The following is a 6,687-nucleotide window of genomic DNA, read 5'->3' on the forward strand; positions in this document are numbered from 1 at the left end:
CCAAGATGTGACAAAAGTGACCTCACTGCTCATGATACATTAATTGTAATATATTAGCATGCTAGAAGACACTCCCACCAATGCCATGACAGTTTACAAACACCAAAGCAAAGAAATTACCTTATATGTTCTAAAAGGAAAAAGAACCCTCAGTTCTGGGAAATCCTCACCCTTTCCCTGGAAAACTCATGAATTATCCACTGCAGCTTTATTAAGTCATCAAGAAATAACCAAAAAAATAGCCAATCAGCAGCCTATGTGGGTTGCTCTGCCTACAGTGTAGCCACGCTTTCATTCCTTTGCTTTCTTTATAAACTTGCTTTCACTTCGTCAGCTTGGTTTTGAATTCCGTCCTGCATGGAGTCAAGGACCCATGTGGCTTCCTGAGCTGAGCCCCACTTTTGGGGTTTGCCCTGCCCCATAAGTGTATGTGGTACAACTTTGCAGAGGTGGGTTTTCCCAGCTCTGTTCTGCACCAGGAAACTGAGCAATTTTCCTTGCAATGCTACAGTGTGGTAATGGGGGACGTGCATATTGCTGATGGAATGAAAGCCAAACTCTGTACAATATTTAAAGAGGTTTATTCTGAGTCAAATATGAGTCACCATGGCCTACAGCACAGCCTCCAAAAGTCCTGAGAACACATGCTCAAGGTGGTTCGGTTACAGCTTGGTTTTATACATTTTAGGGAGACAGAAGTTATAGACAAAGACATAAATTAATACATTCAAGGTATACATTGGTTTGGCCCAGAAAGGTGGGACATCTCAGAGTGGGAACTTACAGGTCATAGGTGGATTCAAAGATTCTCTGACTGGCAATTGGTTGAAAGAGCTAAGCTCTGCCTAAAGAGTTGAAGTCAGCAGAAAGAAATGCTTGAGTTAAGATAAGGAGCATGGTATAGGCCAAGGTTCTTGTTAGGTAGATAAAGCCTCCAGGTGGCAGGTTTCAGAAAGAATAGATGGTAAATGTCTCCTTTTGCATCTTAAAAGGTGTCAGATTCTCAGTTAAATCTCTTTTTGATCAGGAAAAGACCTAGAAAGGGAAGGAGCTTCTCTACAAAATGCAGATTTCCCCCACAAAAGAAGGCTTGGCAGGACCATTTCAAAATATGTCAAAGAAATATACTTTGGGGCAAAATATTTTCATTTCCTTTAGGGCCTGTTGTCATGTGTTGCTATACCAGAGTCAGATCAGAATTTGGTATCTTATTGCCACAAAAAGTCTGTTTTGTCCGTCTTATGATCTCTATTTTAATGATAATTCTGGTCAGTTGTGCCTGAACTCCAAAGGGGAGGGTATAACACATCTGACCTCTCTTCCCATCATAGCCTGAACTAGTTTTTCAGGTTTCTTTGGGATTCCCTTGTCCAAGGGTGGAGGGTTCATTCAGTCGGTTGGGGGACTTAGAATTTTCTTTTGGTTTACAATGTGTTTCCACGCCAGGCCTACACTAAGGGTGGGGTTCTTCAGGGTACCATATTTGAGGGAAGAGGGTCTCCCAGGATGTCCCACTTTGGCTGTCCCATGCTTTGCCTCCTGCCTCTGGTGCTCCCAGAGGCAATGAAAGCTGAAGCTCAGAATCAAGCTTGGCAAATGTCCCCAGGCTAAAAGCTGACTCTGTTCGCTTCTCTCAGTTCCCACTTCCCCTCAGATTTTGCCCTGTGTATTTCTTGGTTTCTTGCCAGCTCATCAGTGCTTTTAAGAAAGCTCTGATTTTCAAACTTTTTAGTTATTTTCAGCAGAAAGGTTGATTCGGCTAACTAGATTGCAATATTGCCAAAAGAGATCCCTGCAGAGCTTGTTTTTGTGAAACATAAAGAGAAGAAAATGATGTTTAATAAGATGCACAGGTTGGTAAATAATGCTCTGCTATTAATCTTGTGAACAGGTATTTCAGTCATCTTATGTGAGTCAAGCACAAAGTGACTTTTCCTTTCTTCTCAGGTAGCATGAAGTGTTACAAGTCAAGCGTGTGACTTTCTGAAAAAAAGAGATAAAAAGACATGTGAAGAAAGAAATGGATTACAGAAATGAAAGAAGGGTTCTTTCCCTTGGGTTAGAATTATAAAATTTCCAAGTGAAGGTGAATAAGTCTATACTAGTGTCGAACAAGTATAGGAGTAAAAACAAATAATCCTGAATAAATAACATGAATCTTTTGACACTCTTAAATTGGCCTTATTTTAAAAAAATAGATAGAGTTTATCTGCTAACTTTTCCCTAAGTGCAGACACAAAAAGAAAACTAAGCAGGAATCCTTTTCTCTTTCACCCAGATGTAAACATGATTTTTGCCTAGTGAAAGTGCTAGGTACCAGAACGAAGTTCTCTTAACTTACCAAAAAATAAGCAAAAACACCCAAGTGAGCATCTCCTTTCCAAAGAACCCTATGCTAAGTTACTCCCCCGTGTATGGATGGCTCCCCTCAGAGACAGGTAGACACTGAGCTTCCTTCCTTTGAGGAGAACAAGAGGTAAACAGCAGGTGCCACCAGACTGGCCTGGAAGGCAAGAGACCAGTAGGTGGGCTCAAGGCCTTATTTTCAAACTTATGAATTGAATTTGATGACCGTTAGGGTCTCTCTCAGCTTATTAGATGAATAAACAATAGGGAGCTTTTCTTTCTTTTGTTTCTGCAGGTCTGAGGCTCCCATCTAAACATCAGCTGTTGTGAACCTCCTTGCACACACTGGGGAAAGATGCCCATCTGTCCTTCCTCTTCAAGGTCTCTGCACACACCTTAGCCTCTCCCACAGTCCAGCACCCCTTTGGTCCTGTTCTCAGTGAGGGAGAAAGGAAGGAAAATCATTTGGGAAAAATTCAGACCGCAGAAGTGGCCTGCCTGAAAAGTCACAGTAACAGGCAAAAATAAAATAACCTGGGAAAAAAACTCAGGCTGCACCTGCAAACAGATAAGCAAACGGGGTCCAGCACAAAGGTTCTTTGTTCTTTGTACAATTAGTGAGCTCCTAGGAAAAACTTTCCTCCCCTTTACAGGCACATACACAGTGGGAACTTGCACAGGGAGGAAGGGGGCTTACCTAAAACAAACCCATAGTTATACAAACAAGAGAAGCAGTGCTTTGTGCTTGCCTGGAGACATACCCACAGCTGCATAAGAGAAGAATTGCACAGACAGATTTACTGGTAAGAAAAGTTACTCAAACAGTTACAGGGAAGAAAGCAGTTTCTTACAAAAAGCTTTTAAATTCAGCTGTAACCCGGCAATCCACTTGGACTCCCCTCTCTGCTGCAGAACGCTTTCTTTTTTCGCTTATTCAACTTTGACTCCAACCCCACCCTTACGTCTGCATTCCTTAATTTTCTTGGATGTAGGACAAAGAACCCCAGGGAAACCGCTACATTAAGGTACGTTGGTGAGACTGCAGCATCAGCATGACGGCACAGTATTAGCTCAGATAGACTGCATCCTCTAGGATATTTCTACAGAAGAACTTTTGTGAGAGAGTGAGTGGCTATGGGAAGAGGGTTTTCTAAATGTGGTGGGGTTTGAGAACGGAGATGTTAGGCTCCCCTTTGACCCTGAGCTAGGCAAGTGGCCAGAGGGATGAGAAAGGTTGGATTCTCTAAGTCTAAACTATTAATAATATCCTCACATTGGAAACTGGCCATGGCTTTCATAGCTTCTCTCACTCGAAGTCATATTGCATGACATGGCCAGTTTAATCTTCCAAACATTGTTATTAGTACCTAATTCTCCTGTCTCAAATCAGTTGTGGCTGCCTTCTGCTTGTATAATAAAGTCAAAATACCTTAGCTTGGCTGGCAGGGTCCTCTGGGAGTGAGCACTAATTTATATCTTCCCAAAGTCCTGATGTTCTATAAATGCCTGAATCCATACCTACCCTTGAGCTTCCCACTTCGTACAAGTATTTCCGCTTAATTCTTTCTGTAAAATATAGTGGGGTTTTGTTCTGAAGTTGGCTCCTTAAGAAGAGGAAGTGTTTCAGGACAAAGGCAGACAGCTGTCTCTGCTATTAAGGCTCTTTGATTTGGCTCAGTACGTTCCAGTCTTGCTTCCGTAAACCATCCTCATTTACAATTGTGTCATCCACCACCTGAGTCCCACTGTGATTACCTATTTCTAATCTCTACACCTGATTCTGGGGCATTTCAAGGTCTAAGTGGAAGCACTAGGATGCCTTTCTTTCACTTGAAAGTTTTTAGTTTATTAATCCACACAGTGTCTGCAGATAACATCATTGCAGCATCTTTACTCCTTTGGCTTTTTGCCAGCACCAACATTGGCCTCTGCCAACCCCCTGAGTTTCTTCATTCTATTCTTGCATTCTTCTCACTGCTTTCTTGAGGTCTTTTTCTTCTCATGGAGGCAGGCCATGTCTTGCAAGTCTATGTTAGGGTTCATGATTCTTTACATAATCCAAAAAAATCATAAATCACACCAAAGTCAGCTATCTTGCCACCACCAAAATAAGTTCTGAATCCAAACACAAAGATGACATCCAGTGTGGTCTTGTATATTTTGACTAATTTTTCCAGAATTTCTGTCTTAGGTACTGTTGCCTTCCCAGTGTTAAGGATATCTATGACCATTTGTTTCCTTTGAAGTATTTGGTTGGTTATGAGTTTCCTGGTCCAGATAGTTACTGTGTCATTCATGATGGCAGGTGATCTGCAGACAGCCAGGGAGGAAAACTCAGGAGGATGCTTTAAATCAGAGGAGTCTATCTGTTTCTGAGCCCCAGATTGACACTTACCTAGTATGTGTGTGTGTGTATATATATATATATATATACACACACACACACACTCATGCACACACATTATATGTGGTATTCATTAATTCTATCTATGGCTATGTAACAAATTACCCCCAAACTAGCAGCTCAAAACAAGAAATATTTAAGTAATTATTATTATTACACACAGCTTCTAAGAGTCAGAGATTTATAGTCAGCTTAGTTGGGTGGTTCTCTCTTAGGGTCTCCCATGAGGTTGCTATCAAACTCCCAGCTGGGACTGAAGTCATCTGAAGGCTGGACAATTCACTTTCAAGTCCATTTATGCAATTATTGGTAAATCTCCATTCTTTGCAGGGCCTCAGTTCCCTCTACAGGTTGCCTGGGTATCCTCAAAAGCCAATGATGAGAGAGAGAGAGAACAAAACAGGAGCTGCAGTGTCTTTGGACCTTAATCTTGGAATTCATACATCCGCATTTCTGCCATATCCTATTGGTCACATAGATCTGGGAGGGTACTATGGGTGCGTGTTCACACAAGGACAGAGGGATGTTTGTGGTCATTTTGGCGGCTTGCTGCCACACCCAGCCATGTTTTTATGCCTCCCCATACACATTCTAACATCTTTGAAATTGGGGTGCTTCTTATAATCAAAGGTATGTCATAGTTTAATTGGCAAAAATCTCCAGTTAGTGGTATATAAAGTAACCATGTGTCTTATAATTGTGATATCTTATTCAGGGAACTATCCCATAGGGATAGGAGGTTTCCTGACTCCTGGCTACCTGTCTCGACCATGTTGCTCAAGGTCCCATTGAAAGCCTAGTTGCTGTCCCACCATGTGATGCTCAGCTCCTTTTCTATGCCCTTGCCCACACTGATCCTTCTGAGGTGACTTCTTCATAACTTAAATGACTAAATCAGGCCTAAATCCTCCAGAAGCTTTCTCTGACCACCCTAGAACACCATAGTCTCAGTATCCTCTGTAGTCCCATAGCACTTGTTAATGATTCCATCCATTCGGTGCTTAATTTTGTACCTTATAGTAATTGTTGAGGTTTCATGTGTACCTACTTCACATGTACATGCTGTGTATATGCCCCGTGTGAAGAATAAATGTTGCTGTATGCATTTGGAGTCCTGTTTTTTTTAAAGCAGAATTTTGGGACTCTTCATAAAAGAACAACAACAAACCTCTGCTCCTTGGGTGAAATTTTATAACTAATCTGATAGACAAAATTATAATAATCAGAAATGTACAACTGTACAAACATGCATAAGTCAAAGGCGCAAAGACTGAGTCAGAGCACCTCAGTTTCCAACAGTTCATCTACTTCATGATGGTTTTGTTCTCTGTAACATCTAAGTTATAAGATTTATTTGAACATGACTTCTGTGCACTCCATTGCACCATGGGGTGGGGAAAAGGTGTCTGGTCTATTTTTGCCCATAAAAATAGGAATTTTTTCTGGGAACAGGGTTAGGAACAAAAGATTAGTACCTAACAAAACTCTTGTAAGTGGTTTAACTTATTGTCTTATAATATTTTTCAGGATTCATTTAAACAAGTGAATTGATTTTATCTATCTATATGTCTGTCTGTCTATCTATCTACCTATCTATCTATCTATCTATCTATCTATCTATCTAAGTTAAGGGAGGTTCAACAGAATCCATGTTATAAGACAAAAAGTTAAGGAAGGGTAAAATGTATGAACTTCAAATAAAACTAACTAGAAATCCAGCAGACAGTATTGCTAAATTTGGGGATTTTCTTTCAGCTCCTTGGATCATTTACCATCCGCTTCCTCAGAAAACAAGCAGTTCAGGATTGTTGCTGGAAATGCATTGGTAAGGCCCAGCCCAGCTCTACTCTGTCACTGGCTCAGAAGCACTTCTATCACCAGATATATATAAGAAAAAATGAATCATCACTTCTACCTCATATCACATCCAAAAACTA

At 40.9% G+C, this 6,687-nt stretch overlaps 1 pseudogene; it reads right to left on the bottom strand.

Annotated features, from left to right (window-relative positions):
* Positions 1 to 4,236: 4,236 nt before the first annotated feature.
* LOC112608402 lies at positions 4,237 to 4,643 on the bottom strand (annotated as a pseudogene).
* Positions 4,644 to 6,687: the final 2,044 nt, after the last annotated feature.

Source organism: Theropithecus gelada, chromosome 1, assembly GCF_003255815.1.
Source record: "Theropithecus gelada isolate Dixy chromosome 1, Tgel_1.0, whole genome shotgun sequence".
Classification (NCBI taxonomy): Eukaryota; Metazoa; Chordata; class Mammalia; order Primates; family Cercopithecidae; genus Theropithecus; species Theropithecus gelada.